This window comes from Protopterus annectens, chromosome 6.part0, assembly GCF_019279795.1.
Source record: "Protopterus annectens isolate FY-2018-M chromosome 6.part0, PAN1.0, whole genome shotgun sequence".
NCBI lineage: Eukaryota > Metazoa > Chordata > Ceratodontiformes > Protopteridae > Protopterus > Protopterus annectens.
In genome coordinates, this window is record NC_056737.1 from 21,313,474 (window position 1) to 21,326,884 (window position 13,411).

A 13,411-nucleotide genomic window follows, 5' to 3' on the forward strand; every position below is an offset into this window, starting at 1 on the left:
TTTTCTTATGGAAATATTTTTCTGTCCTGCAATTTCTCTCTTAACCTTTTTGTATAGTTTGTGTCTGGAAATTCTGGGCTTTTCACATAATACATAATTTCCTTCTTATTCTCAATAGTCCACTCTATCATCTTTATGGGTGGTCTTTGGCCTATCAGTTTTTGTGGTCTGCTACTTTCTTCTACAAAGGGGGGGGGATCCTATCCCTGGGCCTGGCCCCACTGTAGGAATGTTTCCATATTTTGAGGATTCTACACTGTCATTTTTCCAGTCCTGGCACCAGTGCTCCAACCATGATTGGACAATTTTTCATCCTGGGTCGTCTGCACCTAGCTATCTTTTACAACTTGTGACGTACTTCTGTCCATGATATATACTACATAAATACAGTCTATAAATCAGTTTCATCTTGGTGAGATTTTGTGAAAAAATAGGACCTATCTCACGAAGGTACTTACAGACATAAGGATGAATTCAATTACACCAACACTACTCTCCTTTGTTTGCTGACTTATCTCTCCATTCGGACCCCATTTATTTCATTATGTGGGCAGGCCACTGTCCCTGAACTCTGTGGTCTTCTGTCCAAGTCCCCTATTCCCTTGTCAGAAGCATCTTTTAAACAGGACTTGGCTACTTGGGGCTGGAGTGAAGAAAAGGCCTGGGCTGGGAGTAACCTGGTTGCTTCACCAACTAGCATTCCGTCTTGATGCAAAGAACAGGAGGGATGCAGACCTCGGGAGAGTGTGGGTGTTGGCACTACACCCTGTTGAGGTCAACATCCCTCTTGTTCCTTGCATCAAGATGGAACTCCTTTGGTGCAAGGAACAAGAGGGATGCGGGCATCGACAGTGTGTGTGTTGGGACCACACTGATTTCAGATACCACTGTATTTTCATGTGTAGTCTGGTGAGAGAAAGCATAGGGGTTGTGGCAGCCAGGAGTCCCAGAGCCTTGAGAGCTTATTTCACTGAGCAATAAGCCCTGATGGAAAGTATGAATAACTCGGTAGCTATACAGGTGACTTTCTACTCCAGAACAGAGGCATGCATGGTAGAGGTGCCCTGGTTGCATCCCAAAAAAGTTAATTGTAGGACCACACTGAGTTGGAATTTTTTCTAATTAACTGTGAACCCCAGAAGGGTCAATAGCAGTACAGTGTAATGAAAACGTTCGAAGAGGATGTTCCTGGACAAAGCCTAAAGTAGGAGGTCGTCCATGTAGGGGAAGATGTATATGCCCTGAGTGTGGCAGAAAGCCACTGGGGCCAGACACTTTGTGAAAACCCTTGGATCTCTAGAAAGACCAAAAGGCAAAGCAGTAAACTGGAAGTGTGATGATCCAGTAAAGAAACTGAGAAATTTTCTGCAGGAAAGATGAATGGGAATATGCAAATAAGCATCCTTTAGGTCTAAGGATACCAGGAAGGCCTAAGGGAGGAGGAAGAATAGGAGTGTGTGTAAGGACAAAATTCTGAAAGAGGAAACTCTCAAAAAAGTGTTTAGCTGGGAGCGGTCCAGAATAGGTCTCCATTGGCCCTCTTTTCTTGGGTGAAAAAAGTTTCTCGAGTAAAATCCCCTTCCTAAAAAGTATAAGGGGAACTATCATGGTTCCCTTAGCCAGTAAATCTTGTACGACAGGTTCCATCAGATGGATCTGATTGGGAGAAGGAGGTGTAGGGTATTCCCCGGAAGATGGGCTGCTTTACCAACACATCACAGAACACTCCTTAATAATGCTTACAACCCATTTGTCTAAGGTTATTGTTTCCCAAGATAGGATATATATATATATATATATATATATATATATATATATATATATATATATATATATATACACACACACACACACACACACACACACACACACACACACAGTAAGTGACCATCTTACTTAGAGGAAAAGGGGGGGCCGGGGTTGGAAGCAGTGGTGGACAGAACATAGTGACAGGGATCAACTATCAAACTGAGGCCTCCTGGGAGGAGTATTTCTCTGAGTTTTGTCAGGGAAACTTTTTTTAAGAATTTTCCTCTGCCTATGAGGGGTTCTAGAATCTCACTTAGCAAAGGAGGTAGATTTTGCTTGATAACTTCTATGATACCTGGTAACTGTAGAGAGCAGAAGCTGATGGCAGTCTTTCATTGTCTTGTCTTGTTCCTGCAAAGCTTTGAAAAGGCTGTTATCTTGTGAACCAAATAGAAGGTTGTTATCCAAGGGGAATCTAAAATTTTAGACTTGAAATCTTTGGGAATAGACTGGCCTTGCAGCCAGGCATACTACCTGAAAACTGATCCAGTAGCAGCTGCCCTGGAAAAGGCAACTACAGAACCACTGTGTTTAGTAATTTGAGTTTGGGACTTGATTGCTCTGAAAGTTAAAGTGGAGGAAGTATACACTTTCTCACCTCATTTATCCATTGTTGGACTTGTCCTTGTCAGGGGGGAGAACATTAGTGCCAGGAATCAGCTTAGAAAGTTTATTCAAAGCCAGGAATATTACAACTAGGTCCGTCACAGGTTTCTTTATACCGGTACTTTAGTTCATCATGAACTTTGAAGAACCTGTCTGTCCTTTTTGGAGCTAGACATTGAGAGTCAGGTATAAAAGAGTTGGCTTGAATTCCATCCAGGTAAGCATCTTGCACTCTGTGAATGGAGGAGATACCAGAGTGCCCATCTCTAAAAAATTATATTATACCTTTTGCACTTCAGACACCTGTTTATATTGCCATTCGAAATGCATCATCATGCTTTGTAAGGTCTTTTCAAAGGAGGAATCTTCCAAGGGGAAATTTGGAGAGAGAGGGAATCTCTCTCATTCGTAGATATCTGTTCAAGGGACTGCAAATGGAAAAAGTAGTCAAGAGAGTGGTCAGAATCCCCCTCTGCTTCCTCATCAGAGGAGGAAGAATCTAAAGCCAGTTTCTGTGGTGTGGCCTGAGAAGGCTGGATCAAAAATGAAGGGGGCTTCAGGGACATTACTGCCTTAAATAACCCCTGAGGAAAATCAATCCATTCCATCTCACTGGATGCAGAAGGGATGTTGTATGCTTAAGTTTTGTTTTTAATTCTTAGGGGTGACATCTACCTGTAACAGCTTAGGAGGTCCTGAGCCTTTGGGCATTTCTATAAGAGAACAACGAATCTCTGCCCATACAAGGATCTGAGGAACTCTGTGATGGCCCTCTTGAGATAATGAGGCATGGTTCGTCAGAGGATTCTGTCATCTTCAATGCTTCAGAAGCCACACTAGCCTCCAGTGGGGTCATTGTAGTAGGCTCATGAGATGACGATTTGTATACCGTGGGTTCGGCCACCTCAGCTGGTATGTCCAATTCAGAGATGATGGAAGGTGAATCTTCTCTTGGTGTTTTAATGTTTTCTTGAGCAAAAGGAAGATGTCCAAGGCCTTCCAACATGGTGGAGTGCACCAAGTGTTTTAAGCTTTGGGTCCCAAGGAAGTTGAGAATGGAGAGCCTAGACAGGATAGTTTTAGGAATAAATAACTGACAAATGGAGCAAATTTTGTAGTCATGTTTGGGGCCTAGACAGAAAAAGAACTTAATGTACAAGTCTTTGTATGGAATTTGCTTACCACATTCACTTACCTGACATCTAATAACATTTAAAAAACAGTCAAAGGTTTAGAAAGTAAGGATCCACAATATGGCACTTATCTGAATCATACAAGTGAAGCTACAGTACCAAGTGACCAAACAATCACAGTCCATCAGGTGCAAGTTCTGAGATGGACTTAAGATCCTGTATGTATGCCCAGTTTTATACCCCTACCCCAAGCTGAGATCATCATTCAGACGTACACCTCTGCAAGGTAACGCTTTGGTAACCCAGCCATTTGTCCGTGAATTACAATGCATCTATTGTGAATACTGCAAAAGTGATGTTATAAGGACAGCCACAGTTGCATGGGTCAGATGGGAGTCCCTACAATGATCTTGGGGGAATCTATCTGAATCTTCATAAGTACCCTGGATATTATAGGAATGAGTAGAAAGGCATACAGAAACATTCCTCTCCAAAAGAAAAGGCATCTGCCTTCCAAGGCTTCTTGCATGGAGTCCTGGAACAGAATTTTGTCAGTTGATTATTCAAAATGGAGGCAAAAAGGTCTATTTGAGGAATCCCCACAGCTGGATGAAATCTTAGAAGACCTTCTGATCTACTTTCCATTTATGAAAGTCAGCCTGGTCCTCCTCAGCTTGTCTGCCACATAATTTTGCTCAGACATAATGCAGAATGCCTGCAGAGTGAGACTGTGCAGTAAAGCTATATCCCAAGCTAACACAACTAGTCTGCAAAGGGGGTACGACCTGGTTCCCCATTTCTTGCTGATCTACCACATGACTTTGGCATTGTCTATGGCCACTTTAAGAGGTCCTGGGGACCAATGATGTTTAAAGAATCACGTGCCTTGCCCAGGGCAAGCATGTCCTTCATATTTATGTACTTGCATCTGTCCTTGGTGTCCCACATCCCCTGTACTTTTATCCCTCCAGAAGCTGCTCCCCATGCAAAGTTTGAAGCATCTGTGGTGAATGACTGACTCCTTTGGAGCAGGGAGGGAGAAGGGGAGACCTGGATTTAAGGATATCTGCTGACTCCACCAAAAGATTTCTCTTCTGACAAATCCCAGCACTGGAATCTGAAAAGATAGAGTGTTGATGCTGGGTCCAAAGAGATTTCAGACACCAGTGTATTCTTCTCATGTGGAGTCTTGCCAGGGGTACCATGAGAATCACAGATGCCAAGAGACCCAAAATCCTGAGATATTCCCTCCGAATGACCAAAGTTTGAGTGGAAAATCATAGAAACGGATCTAAAGATCTGCTTTTCCTGTGGAAGAAAAACTCTTTGAATTGAGGTGTTTAGTTGACATCCCAGGAGCATAATCCTGCGCGAGCGTGTCAAGAAAGACTTCTGAATTTTCTCTTGGAATCCCCATTTCTGCAAAAGATTTCTCATCCAAGACAGCGATTCCTGACCCCTTGAAAAATGACTCTGCAAAGACAAGCAAGTTGACTAAATTTGGAAAAATGTGGATACCCTGTGGCTTGCAATTAGCTACAACTGGAGTTAGACACTTTGTGAACACTCTTGGTGCAGTGGATAATCAAAAAAACACCAAATTACAGTATAAAATACAGTAGTGGTGAAATACTTTGAGTCATAATGAAATATGAATGTATTTATATTTATATGTACTTAAATGCTTTATGCATTTATTTATTTATTGTTATGCATAATTTAATATTTAGCGAAATCAGTGTTACATAATGTGTTAAATGAATTATGTATTTAGCTTAATTTTGTACAGTCTTCCACACAGTTCAGTTTTAAGTAGTTTATACAAGTATGTAAAGAAAATGCATTGCTTTATACAAAGTGCTCTGTTGATTGTATTTGAAGGGTATTTGAAATGCAAGTATTAATAGGGTTAATTACATAATGAAATAATTAATGGATTAATTGATGAGTATATAAAAAGAGAATGTGTTTACTTGGTTATTTGTTCCACTGAAGGTGAATTGCCGAGGTACCAGGACGGATGTATTAAATGGATTAAAGAAGTTTTCTCTTTCATCTCACCTTTTGACTACTTTTTCATTTGGTGTTTTTTGAACATTGTTGTGTTGTGGCCTTTGCTGTTTTTTGCTATGCAGTGGATAATCCAAGGGCATGGCAAAGAACTGATAATGTGACACAGACGCACAAAACCTTAAGAAACATGTGAAGTCTGGATGAATGATGAAATGAGATGGGCATCTTTTTAAGTCTAGTGTTACCAGGAAACTTGAAAAAGAAAAAAAAAACGTAATTTGTAAAGTGACACCATTTTAAATATCGGCACCATCACAAACAGGTTTAGCAAACAAAGATCCAGAACTGGTCTCCAAGCATTATCTTTCTTTGACAAAACATCCTTGAATAAAACCCCTTCCTCACCTGGGAAAAAGGAACTGGTTCTACCACTCCTTGGGACAGCATGAGAGGAACAGGAAGAAACAAGAGTCTGATCTGCAAGATGAGGAATGACCCCATGGAAAGGAGGAATTTTCTCCCATTGCCATCTGTAACCTTGATGATGGATGTTCAGAACACAATTTGTCTGAAACAGTCTGTTGCCAATGGAAAAAGAAAAAGGAGATTCAGACTTTCTTGAAGAGAAAAAGGACCAGGGTGGAAAGGGATTACCAGGTCTCTTGAACAGTCATTCAGATGTGTTGGAATGTCCTTGGTTTAGGGAGGTTTGAGACTTAATTCTGAAACCCCCTTGTTGCCCTTTCTACTTAAAAGTCTGTTTATATAAATTCTGTTGGGGTAGTTTATTCTGCTTTTTGTCAAAACTGGATGAGGAGAAAGAAAATCTAATAGACAACTTGGAAAAGGAAAGCTGAAAAATATTAAGAGATTCCCTGGATCAAAATGTAAACAGGGTCAACTCCAGTCACCAAGAGAAGGAAGAACTCTTAAAACTTTAATGAACACACAAGCAAATACAGTGCAAATTGCTTCACTGGGTGTACCAAGTAAAAACAACATGCTGTTTAAAAATCTGTTTAAAATCACGTGTTTAGATGTAAATCACTCATTAGTATAAAGGCAATTAATCAATAACACAAACTATGCTTCTTTAATACAGGTTTCAAGGTATTTTATATCATTCAAACCTGATGTGACATCAGCACTAAGTATATTAAACCATCTGTACTTCACATTCCCAGCTTGTATTGCAACATTACCACCCCAATACAACAATCAATTGTTTAACAAAAACAAACTAATGTGTAAGGCCCTTTTCATCAATGTGTTTGAAAAGGGCATTAGTTGGAACGTTCTTAATTTCTGACAAATTGAAACATATTTGCTTTTTTAACTTACAATCAGTTTTACACACAACGAAGATGGGAAAATCTGACATTGAGCCATGTACACTAAATGCTTTGAATCACAGTATCTTCCATTATAAAAACTTTTGTTGGTCACATGATGTAGAAATGCATTGCTTTTTTCTAATATATTTTTGACTAAAGTTGCAATTTTTAACTTGAGTTTGTTCTGTACAAGAAGCAGATTTTTTTAAATTAAAAGAGGTTTATGCAAAATAAAATTAAAATAACCTAAAGTTTTTAATATGTGCCAGTGTTTATGGTTATCTCCTTAACAGCCAAGGAATGTCTGCTAGACATAATCATGACCCTAAGATTATTTGGTTTAGCACTGCAGAAGGACTTATTACATCCAAAATCATTAAAAATAGGTGCTGAATCTGTATGTAGCTCATTAAGTAGTCTCTCTCTTTATTGCTGTAACATATCTAAACCATAGCTTCTGTTCTTAAAATCATCCACTAACTCTAAGTTGCTCACTGAAACTACCAGAACAAGTGTTTAAGCATGATGTTTGCATCATCTGGCCCCTAGAAACATTCCTAATTAATAATGAATTCTTAATTCTCACTGATTCTAGTAGTTTTAATGATCAACTTGCAGACTTAATGGATAATTTTAAGAACAGAGGCTATGTTTGAATGATCACTGCTGAAGCAGCTGATCCCACCCAAAATCTCCCTTATTTTTGTATGATTTTTGTTGCCAAGCAGAAGGCATTCATTATTACGTACCTAGTATTGACCTCTTTCAGGTCTTTTGCCTTGCTCTTTCTATTGGCATGAAAGGTCTGAAGAACTTAGCACCCAGACTACTGATTTTCACCAGACCTGCTCAAGCTGTCAAAAGTCTGTATGCGTGGAACGTGCTCTTAAGCTTTGGAAGCTGGCCATCAGTTGTATCCAAGGCAGGATATATATAGCTAAGGCTACTCCAGTGTGACCAAATGACTACTGTAGAAAAGTACCTCCTAGGGAAGTATCAAGAAATCTCAGAAAAAATATTCTGTGTAAAGGGAAGATGGAAGATTTTTCTTCATTCACTTGAAGCCCAGACTGAGTGTTTCCAGACATTTAGAAGATAATCTTGACAGCTGGAAATATACGACAATCATGAAATCTTTAAGTCAGAAAGTGATGGCAAGCATCTAATATGTGCAACATTACCATATAACTGAGTAAAGGAATGAAAGGTACAGGGACTGGAAAGAGAACATTTTTAATTGTGGGACCATGACAAAGACCTTGAGAAAGGACTGGTTTCCCACGCTCCCTCTTCCTTTGACACTAGAAACAACCCTTTTTTAAAAACACCATTATTAAAGTATCACTTAAGACAAGTACACATACATTAACAGAAAAGAAAAGAAACCATATTAACATTTTTCCATTTACACACGTTATATATTATGTCTTCTTTCTTTATAACTTTCAGTCCTACATTACGTAAATCACTATTCCTACTTCCCTTAAACCTCACATCCACTTTCCAAGCCATGCAGTGATGCTCCCTGGTGCAGAATTTGCTGAGCTGATGGTTGGTGTGGGAGGCAAAGAGGTCGACCTTCGGGGTGCCCCATTTCTGAGTTATTAAGGTGAAGGTTCTTCTGTTGAGCTGCCACTTGTGTGGGTCCAGAAGATTTCTGCTTAATTGGTCTGCCAGAGAGTTGAGAGAGCCTGGTACGAATTGTGCTAACAGGTGCAGTTGCATGGCAGAGGCTGTGTGCCAAAGGGTCATGACCAGCCTGCATAGAGGGCAGGAGCGAGTCCCTCCCTGCTTGTTGATATACCACATCACAATGGTGGTGTCTGTTTTGATCAGGAGAGTCCCTGGGGAGAGAAGGGGTTTGAAAGCTATCAAGACATGCTGGACAGCCATCACCTCTTTTTAGTTGAAGTGCAGAGGGATTTGCTGCGGGCTCCATTGGCTCTGTATGCAGCTGTCGTCCAGGTGTGCACCCAAAGCATAGTCTGATGCATCTGTGGTGAGGGTCTGGGGGTCGGGGGTGGTGAGAAAGGCAGTCCCTTGTTGTGGAAGCATGCTGTTGCCCACCAAAAAAATCTTTTCAGAGGCAAGGAAATTACAGCTATGAGAGTTTCCAGGTCTTGACAGTGTTGAAATCAAAGGCTTTTTAGGTACCACTGAAGTTTCCTCATGCAGTCTGGCATATGGAATGAGTACTATGCAAGATGCCATGAACCCCAGAGCTTGCAGGATCTTCCTTGCCATAACTGGGGCCTGGTGGCCAGTTGAGAGAAGTAGGCTATCAGGAAAATTTGTTTTTCTGGTGTAAGTATTGCCATCAGGGATGCTGTGTCCAGGTTTGATCTCAGGTGGGCACCAGTTTGGATTTCTTTTCGTTGATTGTGTACCCTAGGGAGGTTAGTAGGGTCTTTACAAAGGTCAGGTGTTTGAGCAGCTTTTCCTGGCTGACTGTCTGAATAAGGCAGTCGTCTAAGTATGGGTAAATCTGGATATTCCTTTGAATGCAAAATGCAATAGCTGGAGCCAGACATTTTGTGAACACTCTGGGAGCAGTAGATAAGCCCAAGGGAAGCTCAGAGAACTGAAAGTGTTGAGATCCTACCCTGAAACGGAGATATTCCCTGATAGGAATGTGGATGTAGGGCTCTTTTAGATCCAGGGTGGCTAGCAGCTACTGGAGGGTGAGCATTTTGAATTCTGGGATCACCAGCAAGATGTTTAGATTGGATAGATCGAGGATGGGGTGCCAGGTGCACTCTTTTCTGGGCACCAGAAAAAGTCTGGAGTATAAACCTTGGCCTATCTGTTCTGCAAGAATGTGTTCTACTGCGCTCACAGACAGCAGGGAAAGGATTTGCTTTTGAGCCTCTCCCCACTGGTTTGGAGGGAGATCTGGGAATCCTTTTGGGGGTGGAAGGAAAATTTGTATCCCTGAGACACTATGTTCAGAACCCAGTCGTCGATGGTAATGATGGCCCAGGTGCTTGTGTGAAAGGAGAGTTTTCCTCCTAGGGGTAAGTGAAGGTGGGCAGAGGGAGGGCGTGGGGGATGTGAGTCGTGAGTTCTTACCATAAGGGGGTGGCTTAGAATTCCCTGGTTTTGAAGTGGAGGTAGTACACTGCTTAGATCTCTGCATTCCCTGTGGTTGCTGTCTGGGAGGTCTGGTTCCGCGGGGCTTATGCTGGACTGGCTTGGAGGGAGCGGGAAGGTACCAGTATTTGGTGGGACAATGCCTGCTGAACTTGGGTGGCTGGACCTGAAAGAAATCCTTAACTGTTTGCATAGATTTTGCTTTTTCTTCCATATTTTTTAAGACCTCTTCTGCCTTAGTGCCAAATAAGTTGCCTTTCTGCAGGGGGGCATCCAACAATTTAAATTTGACATGGTCTGGCAGGGGCTGTTCCTTAAGCCATGCATGTCTTCTAATGATAGATCCAGTGACTGCTGCCCTGCAAGAAGCTTCAATGGTGTCAAAACCACAGTGCAAGGTGTGTTTAGTTACTTGAGTTGCAAAATGCATTAACTCTCACAACTCTTTAGATTCTGCCCAAGCAGGAAAGGAAGACATTTTTTGTTTGAGGAGTTCCTGGGTATGTTGCTGAAATTTTAGCATATGGAACTGACAATTTAGTGCCGATAGCAAGAGTAGCTGAAGTGTATACTTTTTTTACCCCATCTCCAAAAGGGCCTCATAGAAACAGACAACTGGTGTCAGAGCCACGGCCTCAAGCTGAATGCCAAAAAGTGTATAGTCATCCCCATTGGCAAAAACAAAGTGCCCACAAATTACCACATAGGTGGTAATCCATTAAGTACAGAAGAAATAATTAGGGACCTGGGGACCCAAGTTGATAGCAATCTCTCATTTGACAACCACGTGGCCAAAGTGGTTAGAAAAACATTTTATATAGCCCACCTAATCATGAAGGTATTCACATCTAGATCAGGGGAGGTCATCGTGCCTCTTTACTCATCCCTCATCAGGCCCATAATTGAGTACAATGCCCCTTTTGGGATGTACCTTACCAGACACCTGCAGCAACTGGAAAGACCCCAAAAGTACCTCACCAAGAGGATCAAAGGGCTCAAACAGATGTCATATACTGCCCGGTTAAAGAAACTCCAGCTCTACTCAGTGGCATACCGCCTGTTCAGAGGCAATCTGTGCCTGATGTATAAAGCCATGTCCAACCCGGAATTAATGGAGATGCTGCACCTCAGAAAATCCAAATCCCATCAAGCTACGCGCTTGAGAGACTTGAACCTCAGCACTGAAATAAATAGGACATGCTGGAGGGACAGATTCATAACCCAGAGGCTCCCTTCACTCTGGAATAAAATCCCAGTTCAGGTTAGGCAGAGTCCCTCATTGACTCTATTCAAGAGGAATCTTGATGAGTGGATGGGAGATCGTAGGTTTACCCCAGGTATCACTTCTGTGTCACTGTTAGACAGAGGCACAGTATACTAACCTCGAAAAAGGGCATAGCAAAATAAATTTAAAATAGGTGGCGAAAGCCAAACACATTCTGGCTAGGCTTATAAATGCCCTAGGGCAGATAGCCTAGTATGAACCTATGAACTTATCTGTCTAGTGCACGGGAATCCCTATCTGAGGGGGTGGAATTATTAGCAGAGGTTGCTTTAATCTCTTTAGGCCCTCGAGAAATTACCTCAGGGTCAGCAGTAGGACTTTTAAAAAGAAATTTGTGAGAATCAGGGACTCTATATATAGTACCTGTCTGATTTTCTGGGTGCAGGAGAGAGGATGTCAGGAGTCAAGATGGATTCCAGGAAAACATTCTCCACAACATCCAGGACTGGGGGGATTGGCCAAGGGTCTGTTCTGTGGAAGATCTAGGAATTCCTGGAGTCTCTTTTTAGACTGAGGGTAGTCTTGACTTCCCCCCATTGGAAATGCTCCTTTAAAATATGCAGGGTTTCCCCAAAGGAAAAATCCTCTGGGAGAGAGGCTGAAGGGATGGAATCCTCATAAGTAGAGAGGGGTTGCATGTCTTCATATTCAGCAGCATCAGAGTCATCTGACTCTTGTTCAGACAGAACTACAGGGACAGATCTCTTTCCCTTTTGGAGGGGGTAGCTTGGCTTCCCCTGATTAGCATGATAAGATCTTCTGCCATTTTAAGCATCTGAGACTGAGGCAAGAAAGCAGGTGCCTGAGAGTTGGCGTCGGTGTCTTGGGTGTGGCTCGTACCCTGGGCCTAAGAACTTGGTTGTTTTCGAAAGAACGGTAGTCAGGAAAAAAGACGTCGGTTTGTGCCAAAAATCGGTAGTGCGAAGGACTTCCTCGGAAACCAGTGCCTTGCTCAGTGACTCCGGACCCATCCAAGGTAGAGACAACTGCAGGATCCTTATTCGAAAAAGAGTTTTGTGGCATACTGGACTCCGAAAGGGTCTTGGTAGCAGCCTGCGAATCCACAGAAGCGGGCATCAGGGGCTGCGAAAGTGCCTCACTGAGGACCGGAGAACTGACGACTAACTTAACGGAAGCGTCATCGGTAGCTTTGGACCTGTGAGGTCTGTCTCTGTCTTTATCTTTACGTTTTTTCGGAAGATCTGCTGTCAGATGGCTTACCGAAACCATATTGGAATTCGAGGACTGTAAGTGAAAAGATCTGGCTACAAAAAGGGTCCGACAACAGATAGTTCTGGCATTGAACAAAGCACAGAAGTGACAACGGGGGACGTCGTGATCTGGGCCTAAACAAGTGACGCAGTAAGAATGGATGTCTCGGTGTGGTATTTGCTTTCCACAGGCGAGACAATTATTAACTTTTTCTGACATCGGTTAGTGCAAGAAAAAAGGATCCCCAACAGGGTACTTAGCTTTAGAAGACTTCAACTTCAATTCGGTAGACGAAACTCAGGTAGCAGATGACCGGCACTCATACGAACTGCTTCTGCTTCGGGCTCCACAGCAAGAAAGACTGATGAAACAGCGTCACCTGCCTTACTTTATACTACTGATGACCTGACGTCAGTCCTGAAGTGACAGCAGCTGACACAGAAATACTAAGCCTGTGGTACTTGGGCCGGCAGAGGACTACCATGGCAGGGATAACCCAAATGCGACGAGTGCAACAGTGAAACACGAAAAACATTGGGAAGCTAGACATATGTCCTCTACTGCTCCCTTGTATACTGCCTTTCCAGTCTCTCTTCCCAAACTTTTCAAACTTCCTCTGAATAGTTCTTATACTTATAATGCATTATTTTATGTTGTTGTCGTCTTTCGGCTTTTCCCGGTTAGGGGTCGCCACAGCGGAACTCCGGTCCGCTAATGATTGGCAGTAGATTTTCACGAACACCGAAGTGCCAGCTCGACGTTCAACCTTCATCGAAGGCACACCCATTTACGCATGTCTTTCGAACGCCCATCCAACAGCGGGGAGGACATGCAGTCTCCACACAGAAGGCACTCCTTGCACTCCAGATGAGAATCGAACGGGAGAACCTTTTGCTGTGATGTAACAACGCTACCGCTGCATAATGCAA

At 42.4% G+C, this 13,411-nt stretch overlaps 1 protein-coding gene across 2 annotated transcripts in view; it reads right to left on the bottom strand.

The window, feature by feature from the left end:
- STRN3 (striatin 3) overlaps nucleotides 1-13,411 on the bottom strand; it is a 1,528,247-nt gene that overhangs the window by 147,115 nt on the left and 1,367,721 nt on the right. The window lies entirely within an intron of this gene.